Below are 14,832 nucleotides of genomic sequence, written 5' to 3' on the forward strand. Positions count from 1 at the left end.
TCCTCTCCCTTTTCCCTCTGTGATGTACAAAGGGTGGTCCCACCAGTGTCAGTTCACAAAAAAAGTGCCCATCAGGTCTGATTCAGCTCTGCAGGAACTAAAGCTGCAGGAACCAGGCATTTACCATTCTATTGATGAGTAGGCTGTAGTATTGAATGCCTTGAAAAAGTTTTCTTTCTCAAAACCTATTCCTCCAATAGAAGCATCTCCCCTAGTTACTAGAAAACCAGTGAAGAAGGAATAGGTGTATTATGCCTAGAAATGGGTATACGTTTTTACTGTAAGAGGAATTAATCATTTGAGCAATTTACCTTGGGTTGTGCTAGATTCATTGTCACACGAAGTCTCTAAATCAAAACTGGATGCCTTTTCTAAAAATAAGATCAACTTCACTCAGAAGTTACATGTCTGGTGAAGAATTTACTAGGTGAAATTCTGTCATGTGCAAGGTAAAGAAACCAGTGACTGTTCTAGTCCTTTTTAATGCTAAAATTGATGCCAATCAGTGCTGGGAAGGTGGGTGAACCTCTCCCACCCTCTGGGCTACCCAGCAGTGAACTGTGTGGTGTTAAAATGATCACAAGATGTCTCCATGCTTTTCATTCCACTTACTTGTACCCATCCTATACGGCAGTACTTCTCTGTCTCTGCTCCTGTATGCCTTTCTACACTTAGAAAAATGGGATTGATTGTCGTTTTTATGCACTGTTCCTTCAGAAGTACTGGGTATCACAGAGGTGACTAATATAATCCTATTAATCTTCATAACACTGCAATCATTCTGCCATCCTAGAATGGTGTGGGCACCTGTATCCAGGGTATGCTAAATCATAACAATGTGAATAATATTTCGAGTGCTTTAATGCAGGAGGTTAAAAACCTTACTGTAGCAGCTGTGATAGAATCTGAGAATGTTTTGGTTTTGTTTGTTTTTTTTTTTTCATAATGGAAAAAATAATCTGTACATTTTAATACCAGTAAGACAACATGATAGGATCCATTCTTTGTAGGGTGATGAAGGGATCTGGCAAAATCACTTGATTCAGAGAAATTGCAGAAGAGCTATTAGTAGATCTAAGCTGTACATGGACCTGCCTCTCCAGAAGCAGCAGAGCGGAGGGTAGCTGTCATTTTCTGTCATATACCTACAGGCTTTTATGCATCCATTTGTAAATACAGACCAAAACTTGGACTTCTGGTCTCAAAACTCAACACACCAGTATGGGTGTGATGTTCCTTGAAAGGCAGTGAATGCTATTAACATGCTATCACTTCTTATGAGGGGAGCAATGAGAAAATGAATTTTTTAGGGAAATGCAGGTAGTTTGTCTGTCCTGTGAAAGAAAAGCTCAACATTACTTCAACCCAGATGTTTTATTCAGCTTGAAATGAATAGCTAATTTTATTTTCAAATGACTGAAGCCTTTTAATTTTTGCTTTGAAAAAACTGAACAAAATTTCTGTGAAATATTATATCAGAAATGTAATATTAGTAATGAATCTTGAAAATAAAGTAAGACCAGTAGGCTTTTTCGGTGTTTCTCCCTCTTTAATTAAAGTATTTGCTGAATTCAATCCATATTTACAAAGCATGACTTTGCCATTAATTCAGTTTTCCTTTTACCCAACTTACAGTACTGCCTTGCTGTAAGGTAAGCGATTTGATGCTTGCTACCAGCAGATAAAAGAGGTCAGGAGTAGGCTCAGCTCAATCCTGTGTTGTGTAGGCAAAATACAAGGTGAGCTTGGCCACTGCAGAGGACATTACTGTGGAGTAATAGCATTGTTTGCCCCAGTTTTTAGCATCAGCCATGTAGTTTTGTGCATGTATATGTATAAGAAAGGTCTGGGAGTGCGTGTAAGGACTGTCCTAGCTGCTTGCTGGATAGGTTTGGCTGCACACAGATGTTTGATTTCCCTGTCCTGTCACTCAGAATGGTTGATTCCTTTATGTTACAAGCAAATTCTATTTCCTAACAATGATTTTCTGCAATGACACTTCTTCCCCCACCCCAAGCTCAGTTTTGCCCTAGAATTTACACAGGCACAGTCTTCAAACTTGTAAATGAATTGCAGGTGTGCATCAGGCTAATTGGACCTGTCTGACAGTGTGAACTTTAGCTCTCTGAGCCTTCAAAAGGCTATAGATTCAAATTGTGGACCACAAAACAACAAATGTAAAGCCTCTCTGAAAGTCAGTCATTTACTGAGTATGGCTGAGCTCCCCCTGAAGCTGTTAAACCAACGGGAGGTGATGAGCACTGCTGGAAATTAGGCTATGAGAATTTATGTCTTAACTGTGGGAACTCTTACAGAGAGGCCTCCACAACAAGTAACCCAGTCTCAAAGAGAGGAGCCACCTTCTCAATGTACAAATGCTCAATTTGGAGCAGCAGGGGAGGAAAGGGTGAGGTGGGGAAAGAACTTGTGGAGGTGGCAGCTGGACGTCTGGTGGGAACCAAAGCATAGTCTGAACTGACTGGGGGATTCGGGAATGGTCTGAAGGAGCCAGCAGGGATTAGCAGAAGAAGAATAGCAAAGAGCAATTTGTATGCAAGTCCCATCTCTTTGTAGCCAAAATGATTCTCCAGAGACGTGGACACGGGTAAACTGGAGGATCTCTTTCTCTCCTGTGGGATTGCAAAGCTCTTTGCAGCTCTCTGGTCTTACTATTGTCTTGGATGTCTCCAGAAAGTGTGTCAGTTCAAAACCTGAGCCTACACACTACAAAAGAAGCCCAAAACTCTGGCTAGGTCCCTGACTGCCCTAAAGCTTGGCTGTACTAGATCTGTATTCCACAGGAGAATAACACCTTTGGAGCCTGCTCAGCTGGTAAAGACAGCGTAAGTGGTAGAGCAAGACGTGAAGAGCTGCGTGCCTGACCAGAATGGGATTCCTCTTACATGGCCATTGTGCAAGAAAGCTATAGGGCTGCATCCTGAAGACCAGCTCTCGTCTGGTGGGAGGAACTGTAGTAGAAACAAATGCAACTGCAAGCAGAGCCATCACCTGCCACTGGTGCAGTGACACTTGCTTCTCACCAGTGATGACGCAGCATGCACTCCTATAGTGTACTACCTGGGTCATCTGTCTGGCACATTTAGGTATAAAAGAGCATGTGCATGTGTAGATCCCTAGGCCAGAGAGGGTATAACTTACAGAAACTCCTTCTGAAATTGAAAGAACTAGACACTAGCATAATGCATTACATTCCAAGCATGTGTTTTCTGTTAAAGAAATTTATGAAGTATGTTCGGAGCTAATGGATACTTCTGAGTCATTGACCTGCAAATATATATTGCAATTCAAAAGACTTGAGCTCCTATGGCTTCATACAGATTTTTCCCAAGGACTACTTCATTCATCTACAATTTTCCTTAAGAAATTGTAAGACAAAATATCTTTGAATTTGGACTCTGCAGAACAGTATTTTCTGTGGATTGTTTCTCAGTTGGATAGATTGAGTACTGTTAAAATCTAATACTTTATTTAAATTGTCCTGGCAAACACTTTTATTGAAAAATTTTTCCAATGAATCACCTAACAAAACTTGCAGCCAACAACAGGCAAAAAGGGAGACTGCTTTGCAGAGTGGAAGTAAACTTTCTCCAGTTCTTTTGTTGAACTCACATTTGTCCTATTTCAGTAGGAGGACAAAATTTACCAAGACATTCACCTTCAAGTGTTGTAAATAGTATCTATGTAACTAGTAAGTTCTTTTCCTCTGTGCTAAGGACTATTTATTTTTGTGCAGAGAATGTTAGTTGTATAGCTCATTTAAAATGGACAATATACTTTTAATGTTTCTTTGCTATAAGGCAAGCGCAGGTTCCATGTAACCTTGGCTGGGAAGAAGGATTCTCCAGCTCCTTGCCAAGGAAGGCAGCAAAGTACTGCCAGGACACTCCTGCAAATGTAGGATTGCTCAAGGAGTGCCTCTGCTTCGTGGCTGGAAAGCCTCTGTAACTAGGCGTCACCAGTCTGACTTTCTTTCCAGTCTCCGCTGTGTGTCTCACAGTGCATGGGCTTTAACACAAAGCAGCGGGAGGGGACAAAGAAAAGGGAAAAATCAGTGTTTATTGCGAGTTGGCTGTGGCATCTGGGTTGATAGCATCTAAGAAGTGGCTGGCACAATGTGAGCACCCAGTGAGACGTTTGGCTGGTCTTTTTATTTAGACTGTGAATTATTCTCTGCAGAGATCCTGCATCCTATCGTGTTGTATGACATTCTGGGCAGTATTTCAAGACAAATAAATAAACAGAAACAGTAATAATTCGCTTGCACTTTTCTCTCAGCTGCAGGATTTTGGGAACTCTCAAAACACATTTCTTCTAGGTCTTCATTGTTGGAAGTGCCTATAGTGGGGAGAAGAAAAACAACTGGTTGGCTTTAGAAAGAAAGGACAGATAAGCTTTCTATTAGGTCTTGCACAGATAAAGCCCAAAGCTCCCTGATTTCACATCAGTGTTAGCAAAGTCATAATAGCAAATAGTTTCCTGGAATCTAAGACCCTTTGGGCTCTTCAGAAGGAAGTCAGCAGGACTTTCCACATGCTGTAACTAACAAGTTTTATGTGCTTTCTTGGGCTGAGGTCTGTCATCATTGTTTTCTGCTGATACCTTGGAGATTTGCTGGATCTCTGTGTTCCATTGTACAATTAACTGCATCTGAAAAAGCCATTTTATTGATAGTCTATAGGGGCTACTCTTGGAAAATAAATGAGTAATATACTTGAGGAAAATATATTGTTTACTCCTCTCTACGCATGACTGTATGTGGGGGTCACATAAGGACACCTGACTTTGGGTTCCAACACTATTGAGACGTCTTTTCATCAGAAATCTTGTGCTGAAGTCAAAGCAGAGCTACGCATGCTCATATCAGCTGAGGATTCAGCCTTTTTAGTGAGCATGAGAAATTACTTCAGATCTCCTCTTGCCACAGCGGCAGAACCAGATCAAAAATGGTCGGGAATAATGCTTTATTACTTTTTTTTTATTTTTTATTTTTTTTTTTTGTCTTAGGCTGCATGTGCCTGAGCACTGCAGTCTCAAGCAAAAAGCCCCATGCCTCCCTTCCCTGAGCTGGATTTTCAGAGGCAAGAGGATCCCAAAAGAGGCAAAATGCTCTAGTGGAGGAAAGGGAAGATAAATCTAAGGGGCCAAAACATGAACATTTTTGATACTTTTTCTTTGACAGAAATTTCCGTTACAAAGGGGGCATATTATAATAAGTTCCCCATTGTAGCAGCGCGTGATTTATTATGCCCAAGGGTGCTTAGCATCTCCCTAAATGTAGCCAGGCAAGAGCTTCTATTAGGATGCAAAAGTTTGAGCCTGAAAAAGAGAAGGGCCAAAACAGATTCTGGAAGAGCTTCCTCAGGCTGGAAAGCAAAAAAATAGCACTGCAGGGCGTTCTGTGTGTATGAGCACTGTGCAGAGGCTCAGTATCGTGTGTGTTTTTGCTAAGAAAGTAAAGAGGAGGAAGTCTGCCATGGGGAGGTTGAGCACAGGTGGGGTGGGGAGAGAATCACCTGGCAGCAGAGGTGCAGCTCATGCCACAACAGTGGTGACTTGAATTAGGCTTAACTGCTGACTGAATCCTGACCTGTGAGTACAGTGGTATTGCAAATGGAAGATAGCAACCAGCTGTCTTAGGAATCACCTTGCCGGAGGAGAGACTGTGGAATAGTTTCAATTATACCTCAGGAACTAGGTATTAGATATTATATGACAGCTTTATCTACTGCACTGGTGTTTTGCTACTTTGCTTAACAAGTACATTTTTGCTACACTGGTTGCTATTTGGGAGTGGGGAAAGTCACTCAGTGAATATTGCAAAGAGTTTTTTTTCAGCTTCACAGGTTTCTGGATGGAGACCTGAGCCAGTGATTTGCTTGTAACCTTTATAAACACGACCTTTTGGCAGTCAGTCAGGTCTTGGAAGAAGACTTGCAGTTGTTTATCACAAAAGTCTTTAATGCAAGCATGTTAAACTTAACTACACTTTTTTTTTTTAATTATTATTTGGCTTTGAGTTTTAATTCTTTCCAATTAAGATTTTTTTTTTTAACCTCTGACTAGCAAAGACTCTTGGGTAGTTATATCATTACCAGTTGAATATAGTATCTCATGTAGAATACATACAGTTGATTTATATCTGATCTAAATATCTATCATGTTTCTTTCTTGCTGTTTCCTTGCTAGGACTTGTTTCTGCTACTATATGGTTTTGGGAGTGTTTCAGAGCCAATACTGATAATTCATCCAGAATCAGAAAAATGTAAGTGTGCAAGTGATGATACAGGCTGGCACTTGGCACTCTTGTTTGGTAAAAGGAGCATTTCCTTGAAAAGATGGTGCTAAGGTTTAGCACTCCTTTTTTTTTTCCTCCCTGTTTCTCCTGCTGTGAGTGGAAGAATGTGCCTGTATCCTTGCTGGATATGCTCCTCCATTCAGGGCAGCCATGCCTGCTTTTGGGAGAGAGTTTGAAATGCGTGTAGGAAGGTTGTGAGTGTCCCCTGCCTTGTACCTGCCTGCATAATTCTCATCTAGCTGTTCAACGGGAGAAAGTAGTATGTTGACAAATGCCAATGCTTTCTTAGAGCACGTTGTAAGATAAAATCTAAAATATATTTGCTATTGTTTTCTGCTACCCTGGGCATAGTTCTGTGCCTGGAATATGTATCAAGAAAACAATTCCTCTGTTCACAGTTTAAACGTGAGCTATAGAGTACTTACTCCAACAGCCAGTTTCCTGGGAAAAATGTTTGCAATGGCCATCTATTATCTCAGCTGCAAAAAAGGTAAACTCTTAACCACATATGAAATTAAGCGATTAATTTCTAGCAATTGGAGTTTGGGTTTGGTGATAATAAGCGTTGGTTTGTGATTTAATAGGTCATTACCTACTTTGCCTATAATCGCGAGGTAATAAATAACTATTGGCAAGATGGATAATCACTAGGTCTGTGGGAGGCTTGAAAAAGATAAAGCAATAGGCGCAAGCACATGCTTTATATTCATAGGAAATGGATTCTAGCCAAGAAATGTGATCTAAACTGATATGAGAGCAGATTTTTATTAGATACCTCTGACTTGGGGGATGGCTAAACATCTACATTCACAAAAGCTAGTTGTCTTTCTAGTTTATAAAACGTGTTTTGGACATGTTACATGGAAGTATCCCTTTCTGAATAATTAATTCCGTATCTCATGGACCTAGACTTCTATCTGAAAGACCACACTAGCTTTTTGGGCCCAATTAATTAAAAGTCATCAATGCTTCACTGTTCAGTTCTTGCCCAAGTCAACATCTGCTGCAGCTCCTGTGAGTTGTACTGACTTCTGGGGCACAAGGTGAAGGTTCCTCATCCCTTCCTTTCTTGTGATATCTTAGTCAATGTCAAACAAATGGTATGCTTTTATATTTTACCAGACATTCTTGTTTCCTTCTGTGCAATGTAATATCCATGTTATTGCAATGGATCATATTGTGTCATTTTTGTCATAAATTCATAATGTTGTTTTTGCTACATCCCTAGATATGCTGTGCAAAGCTTGGGGCTTGCTTTGCAATGTGCAAGGAAGTATACAAGAAATCGAAACCCAAATAAATTTCTCCAGAGTTGGGCAGGGAGGATGACATTGCCATGGTGTGCATCAGCACCTCTTGAGCCCACCATTTGTTTCTTCTGTGCCTCTATTCTTCATTTGGTTAGGGCCAGAAAACAAAGGTGCGAGCTGTGTGTAGATGCCTTTGACATCGTCTGGTTTTGAAAACGTGAGAGTACAGCTGTGCGGTTCTGAGCCTGACATCAAGGTCATGCAGAGGCTGCTGGTGGCTGTTGTTGAAAATTTTTGGATTAATCAAGAGATTGACTTTCCTTCTCGGAAAGGTTCAAAGAGAAAATGTCTTTGCATATTTTAAGGAGGTGAGGAGATTGGGGGAGAAGTGAGATGCCTGCAAAAGTGCCAATGGATGTTTGTTCGCTCTGAAATAGAGAGAAACAAAGAGAACTCTTCCCTATTTCTCACCAGCCTCCCCTGTTTACAATATGTTAGCTTTATATCAGCTTACTTTAAGAACAAAATGTGCTCAGGGAAAAGAGATTAAAATTGCTAAGCGATTTCCTTTCCTATCGACACAACTGACAGAAAAATGACAAAATGCTTGTGGGAATGATTAAAGAGAGTGAGTTTTCTCATTCTTGTCGTGTCGTGTATTGCTAATTTATATGTATTTGTTTTCGTACCAGTCTGGCAAATTTCAAGAAAAAATCTACCAGAAATCAATGGGAAAAACAGCCCTGTATGTTTTTTTGAAATTAATAATAAGTATTTACTGTGTTTTATTTGGATTTTAATGATTGATGGATATCAGGAATGGAAATAGCCAGTAAGAAGAGGCAGGATGGCTCACAGCAGGACTCTGGAGACTGGAGACCTCTTGCTGGCTCTGCTGTTGGCCTGCTGGGTGACCTTGGTCAATCAGTGTGCCTTCCTCTGTGCCTCCATCTGGGCAGTGGAAATATTGAAGCTTGTCAGCTTTGCAAGTTAGCTAGACTGCGAGGTAGAACTGGCGAGGAACCAGGAATTCTGTTCTGTAGAGGACTGCAAGGTCCAGTTTTTTTTTTTCTCAGGAAAATGAGAAAAGTGAGATCTGTGAAACTCTCCCGCAAGCCAACAAGGCTCTGTGCGGTGCAGAGCGGGAATCTGAATCTTTGCCTTCTACAGTTGATAGGCATGCTCTTACCTCTTGGCTTTCTAGGAGTTCCTTACATCCTTTCCTGTCTCTAAAGAAATGATAAGCTTCTAATTTCCTGGTTACTCTGTTCTGAATGATACAGCAGTTAATAAATGCAAAATATGAATTAGATATAAACATTCATTCACTTGCTAGGGCAGCACTCGCTCTTTGGCTGCTCCACTTTTGAATGCGTCAGTAGCTGATGCTTTCATTTTCCACTATTACTCTTTCCTCTATTGCCATTAGTCTACAAATATGAGACTCTCACTTTATACTTTGACTTTTTTCTTTCAGTTTTACCCCATTATTTGGCAACATTTTCATAGATCAACCTAAACATTCTCACATTTCTTCAGCTGTAATTCTATTGCTTTTCCCATAACAAGTATGGAGCTATTTAAAGGTCTACTTACTCTGCTGGTTCCAATGACGTGATGTTGAAATTTAAAATTTTCCTTAAAGACTGAGGGGAGAAAAGAAGATTCTAACCTGTTCACCTGGTTTCTCAGAGCGATTCAGGTGCTCAAATATTCTTGATTTCCAGATCTTTGAGGATTTGGCCTTTAATGCTTCAATAGCCTGTAGATGTGCTGAACTAATTATCATTCAGCCTGGTTATACAGATTTAGTTTTTTCAGCCTTTCCCAGTTAAGTAGCACCTACAGTTCCTTAATTGCTTCTGTTACTGATTTTATCTCCTTTTCATGCCAACTTGATTTTTCTTTTTTTTTTGGCAAGGTTGTTGCCTTCTAGGTTTTTCTGCCGGAGTGTCAGGAACATGGCATGGCCAAGAATAGCTTGCTAGTCTGTTTCAACAGAGAGAAAATTAACTTCAAGGAGAAGAAAAACTTGGTCTCCAGCAGAACTTGGTTAATGTCATGGGAAAGGGAGGAAAAAAAAAATCTGTGAGGGACAGCAATGGGGAAGTTAACAAGAATGTGATATGGGAACTCAAGAGAAATGCCATGCAGATGGTGTATTATTCCAGCAAATACTTAGGCTGTTTTCCTGTCTGAATCCATTGATTTGATCTGAGAAATGTATTGTGTCTAATCTGTGCACTCCTCTTTCTCAGAGATCCTTTGACAATGCATCTCATCTTGTGAATCAAATTGTATTTGCATATTCAGAGGCTGGGGCTTTGAGCTACTGAGGCATTTACAGTTTGCAGGAAGGCTAGAGTGCTGCATGTTAGAGGACAATTCCTTGCACGATGAATATTATTTCAAAAGGGGAGATTTGCCTTCGTGGCAAGCCAGGCTCAGTGTCACAGGAAAAAAAAAAATGCTGTTGGGGATCCTAGTCCTGAGGGCCTGACTGACCTGTCTTTTATTTTTTGACAGCAATGAGAAATCTCTTAGATAACCTAGGGAAGGGCTGGCAAGAGCCTGGGGAGCCTGGGAGGGCTGCGAACACCAGCACAGTGGAGCAGGGTGACGGCTTTCCTCATTGGAAAACTTCCCCTTTCCAAGGGACTTAAACCTGAAAGAAATGCTTGGTCAAATGATGGAACTACTCCATCTCCTGAAACCACTCTTTGGCGAGTGTTAATTTTTTCTTTTTTTTTTTTTTTTTTTTTTTTTTTTTTCCTGTTCTCTGGATTTGTTTTGGTGCAGGGTATGTCTGATGTGATCATGTCATGCTCTGATGTTGGGAGGAACATCAGCTCGGTGTTTTCAATGGAAGCAGAAGTGGAATTAACCCACCTTGTGTATGGGAAAGGGGTACAGATGATATCTTGATGTTGGAGAGCAGATGACTTAATTTACTGGAACTGCTTTGAAGTCTTTCTGTTTGGTCTGACTTTTCTCTGACTTGCTGTAACACAGGAGTTACCAGCCAGAGGAATTAATGTGTTTAGCGTAAGAAAAAGGAGATCAAAGGACAGAATCTGTGCATTTTACCCATGTTGTTTTGGAAGAAAAAGTGAGGTAAAGAGAACACAAACAATTAGGGCATATGCTGTGTTTGTTTATCTTCAGAAGCCTGTGGTAGGCGTGCCAGTACACTGTTGTTCAGCAATTAACAATAAAGGCAGACAGCAATTAACCACATGTCTTACATGAGTGGTAATGCAAGTTATTTTTATTTAACCTTCATGATTCATGAACCACTTTCATTCTGTGAACTAGGGAGAAAGGGAAGGAAGACCTTAGAGCCTGATGTCACTATGTGAAAAATGATGAGACTTTAGTTGTCAGTAATGAAAAAACTTATATACATAAATATAAATATATAACCTTTTTCCATTATTGACAAGTGAAATATAATAATTTATCATATATCTATGTGTGTATATACATGCATATCTATGTACACGTAGATGTTTTTGCTCAATGACAATAGACTTCTATTTCTGGGAATTTCAAGCTTCATTTAGTTTTAGGATCTCAGATCAGATACGTACTGAAACCAGTGGAAGAGTTCTCATCGGTATCAATGGCTGTTGCATTTGGACGACTAGTAAAAACACCACCATGAGAGCTACAGGCTGGGATTTTTTTTTTTCCCCTCATGTATTTTTGAAGATACTAGACTTACTTGGGAAAATCAGCCTCTATATAGGATTCAGTATTCGACTGATGCAACTAAGCCTGTTCTGATGCCACATCCTTTTCAAGGATATTTGAATTGACAGACAGCCCTCGTGAAGAATTGTCACTGGAATAGGAACAGAGCTTAGTCTCTTTTAAAAATATCCTAGTCACAGGGGAAGAGGAGCCAGAAAACCAAATAATATCTGTGTTATTGTCTGTTAAAGAAGAAGTAACTACTGCACCAGGATTAGATATGCTGTAATATCACTTTTTCCTTTTCGCTGAACCAGAGTCCTGTCATGGAGCTTGTTTTTGTCAGAATGAAGTTTAGCAACCAGTTTGTTTCATTATAGGTAAACAGATACATTTTGGATGGTTTTCCATTGACCATTGTATAAATTTGGGCTTAACTGTAATGAATTGGCTCCAAAATGTGTACTGGAGTATTGATTTTTGTGAATTAATACGATATTGTTTTCAGGTTTTTATGGATTAATACTTAGCTACAAGCTGTTCAGCATTTGGATAGAGAATATCCTAGTAGTAAAAAGCAATTTTGTTTTGGAAACAGATGGAACAATTGGATTGGTGGACAGATTGTTTTAAAGGGTATCAAAGGAGAGGCAGAAAGTGCCTTTATTGGTTTTTCTTTCCATACAAGTCGTAAATATTGCCAGCTTGAAAGGAATCCAATTAGGTTGATTTTTTTTTTTTTTTTAAACAGAGTTTGGGGGGCTGTTATTTTTTTCTGTGCCTAAAAATGTAGTTTTAGAAAAACCAACTAAAATGAGATATTTTGAAAGGAAAACAAACATCTTTTAGAATAAAAAGAAATAATTTAAATTGTGTCCCCATTTATGAAAATGCATCACTTAGCTCAGAATCAAAAGCATATTTAACACTTGAAGCAAACATTAAATCCACTTTCCTCCTGCTGTTCCTGTTTCCGTTGGGAACTCTGAAATTTTCCAATAGGAACTCTTTCAAAGGTGAATTTTCAGTGGAATTTTCTTTCAAATCCACCTAATAACTGTGTCATGGAGCATTTCAGATGTTCCGCAGTGAGATGAAAAGATGTCACAATATCATAAGAGGAGCTGAAAGACAAGTGAAGCAATTTGAGCTGACGACTGTCGGACTTATTCAGACCATTTGGTTGTGGACAGCACACAGGGGTGTAATCATGTCTCAGTGGGTGACTGGCAGAAATGAGAATGTACTCTGGAACTTGTGATCACCCTGGGAAGTCCACGGTGCTTCTGGTTACCTTTGAGCCACCAGGCTCTGGACCAGATGAAGTGCAATGATGTCAGTTGGCATCAGTGGGAACGCTGCTTTGAATTGTACTGGTCCAAAAGGGTCTATACTACTACAGCATTTTGGAGAAAACAGCAAAGCCTATGTGTTTTGCCATACTTGACTGTAATTATTCAGCTATGCTAATGCCGATTCTGATTTCAGATGTAACGCTGGGGGAACTGCACTGGTTTCGCAGGAGTTAATTCTGTGTTCAACTGAGAGAAGCCATAATCTCTGCTACTGAGCAGTCACAAACACAACAAATAAATAGCCATTGGCATAGCTTCAAGAAATGTGTTCGATCAGTTATTGTACCCGTGCCATGAAAAGACCTGTAAGAGAGCATTCCTGTAGGGAACAGGTTGCATTTGAAATGTAAATCGAATTCAATATTGTCAGACTTGTTAGTACAGTCTTTGGTGCTGCTTGATAAATAGACAGCATGTGGGGCCTTGACATTGGGCTGTTTGGGCATTAATAAAGTACTCAGCATTTTAACTGGAAGGCATTCAGGAGAGATGTGCAAGAGTGGATGAGCGCTTGATCTGTATGTACTTCAGGAAAGCTGTGAAAACCTTGAGTGTCCTTCGACTGCAGGCAATCTTTGCTGGATCTTGAGAATAACAGTATGAAAGTGGCTATGTCTCTGCTCCTAAAGCTTTGGTATCAAGCTTTGTTTCGCAGGTTTGGAAGAAGCATAGCTAAGCACAGCCTATCAGGAACAGTGTGTGGCTGAGCTCTCGGGAGGGATTTGGTTTGCAGTCACAGGATTGCCTGTGAGATGCTTCTTGATCAGAACAGAAATATTTAATCAGGCCTGTCTCTGGTAACTGTCATGTAGAGAAAACAAGACTCCAAATTGGATTTGTATGATCAGTGGGCAGGAAAGACCACTTTATCCCTTTATCCACCTTAGCAGAGCTAAGTTAAAAAACTAGGGTTTGATGACAGCAAGGTTTCTGTATTCTGGCAGGACCAACTCTCTCCTGTCTTGAGGCACGAGCTGTTCAGGAACTATACACTGATCATCTTTAAATTTTAGGCACAATCTATACCTTCTGTATGTCAATAGAAAACTAGCTGCTGAGTTCAGAAAGAGCATGATTCTTCTTACAGCAAAATCAAAGGAAGAATTTGCATGGATTTCTGAAGGCAAGTATCGTACCCTTGTAGCCAGATACAGAGGAATATTTGGGTACCTAAAGGCACATTTTGGAATTTATTCAAGTACATCAGTGAATTAGAAACCTGTACATGGTTTTTTGAAGTCCAGGGCCACAGTGGGGAGCATGGCGCAGGGATCTGACCCAAACAGAAATGGATTCAGGGCCTGAGCAAAGCCTCTGCAGCCAGATCTGGCACCACAAGGCCACTGTTAAACAGATCCTCCAGACCTGATACTTCACAGCTTCAAGCATTTGCAAAGCATGAGCGGCACAGCAGGTCTTGCTGAGTCTAATGGCACAGTAAATCTACTAAATAAATAAGTAATATACAGCAGAGAAGATGGGAGCCATGTCTGAAGTTGTGTCTTACAGGGTATTGGCATGGTGACTTGGCAGAGTCTTCTGAAGGTTTTGAGTTACCTTGATGGGTAATTAAACTATTTTCTAATTTTTTCTGTTTGTATATTAGAAGTGGATGTGTAAAAGAGGAACTGTGGGCAGCTGGCCACAATCTGTCTCCCTGCAAGTCTGGAAGAGGTTTTTGGGATGGAGGGTGCAGCTGTTGAAACCTCCCAGATCATGAAGATTTGTAGGACCCAATTGCAGAGAAGCACAACTGAATCCAGGTACGAGAGGGAAATGGGTCATGGACACCAAATGACATGTGTAGCAGCATCAGCCTCTGCTAACAACACCATGTTTGCCTGTTTTATTAAATCCTCTTTAAAGCAATATTCTAGCAATTAGTTAACTTGTTTAAAAAAAAGAACAAAACCAAAACCAAATAAACAAAAAAAACCCACCAAAACCCAGAGACTGGGATCTACAGCAACAGTTCCTTACTTCAGGAAAAGGAGCTTTCCTGAACAATACCATCTTCTGTCATGCCTAATCAAACTAATTAAAGAACACTACCACACTTTATTAATGTAATTTATCTCTTCCCTGAGGCGAACTGTATTTATGCTCCTGTTACTGAAAGATTACTGTTCTGTGTTTGAAGGAATTATGTTATTCAGTGATGTTTATGTTCCACAATATCAGATGGTAATTGAACAAGTGCCTGGCAAGTTGGGTATTT

At 40.2% G+C, this 14,832-nt stretch overlaps 1 long non-coding RNA gene across 1 annotated transcript in view; it reads left to right on the plus strand.

Annotated features, from left to right (window-relative positions):
• The window catches only part of LOC147598842 (uncharacterized), a 139,151-nt gene that overhangs the window by 39,940 nt on the left and 84,379 nt on the right, over window positions 1-14,832 (plus strand). Inside the window, exon 4 of the long non-coding RNA XR_015260168.1 lies at window positions 14,221-14,377. This is a non-coding gene — a long non-coding RNA (uncharacterized LOC147598842). The remainder of the gene's footprint in view (window positions 1-14,220; window positions 14,378-14,832) is intronic.

Source organism: Chlamydotis macqueenii, chromosome 15 (genome assembly GCF_036417535.1).
Source record: "Chlamydotis macqueenii isolate bChlMac1 chromosome 15, bChlMac1.mat, whole genome shotgun sequence".
Taxonomy (NCBI): Eukaryota; Metazoa; Chordata; class Aves; order Otidiformes; family Otididae; genus Chlamydotis; species Chlamydotis macqueenii.